The following is a 586-nucleotide window of genomic DNA, read 5'->3' on the forward strand; positions in this document are numbered from 1 at the left end:
AAAAAAAAATCATTGCTAGTTATAATTTGTTCCCAACTTTTTATTTTAAAAAATTTCAAACTTACAGAAGAGTCAAAAGAACACTCATATACTATTCACCTGGAACTACCAATTGTTAACATAGTTGCCTGTATTTGTCCATTTCTGTTGGTTAAAACACTATACCTGAAACTGGGTAATTACAAAGAAACAAAATTTACTTCTTACAAGGTTGGAGGCTGAGAAGTCCAAGGTCCAGGGAACACATCTAGTGACAGCCTTTTCTTGATGGGATAACATCCTCATTTGCTCTCCTTTTAAAGCCATCAGAACCACATCCATTACTTCATAAATGGATCAATCCATTCACAAGGGCACAGTCCTCAAAATCTAAACACCTTTTAAAGACCTTCACCTTCAAAACACCATAATTGGATCTTCAACCGTCTTAACACTGTTATAGTGGGGATTATGTTTCCAATGCACGAACTTTGGGGGGGATATTTAACCCACAGTAATGCCCAATTTTCTCTCTATATATATACGTTTTTGTGTTTTTCGTTTGGACTGCCTGAAAGAAATCTGTAGACATCATGACTTCACTCCT

Source organism: Galeopterus variegatus, unplaced genomic scaffold (genome assembly GCF_000696425.1).
Source record: "Galeopterus variegatus unplaced genomic scaffold, G_variegatus-3.0.2 Scaffold1731, whole genome shotgun sequence".
NCBI lineage: Eukaryota > Metazoa > Chordata > Mammalia > Dermoptera > Cynocephalidae > Galeopterus > Galeopterus variegatus.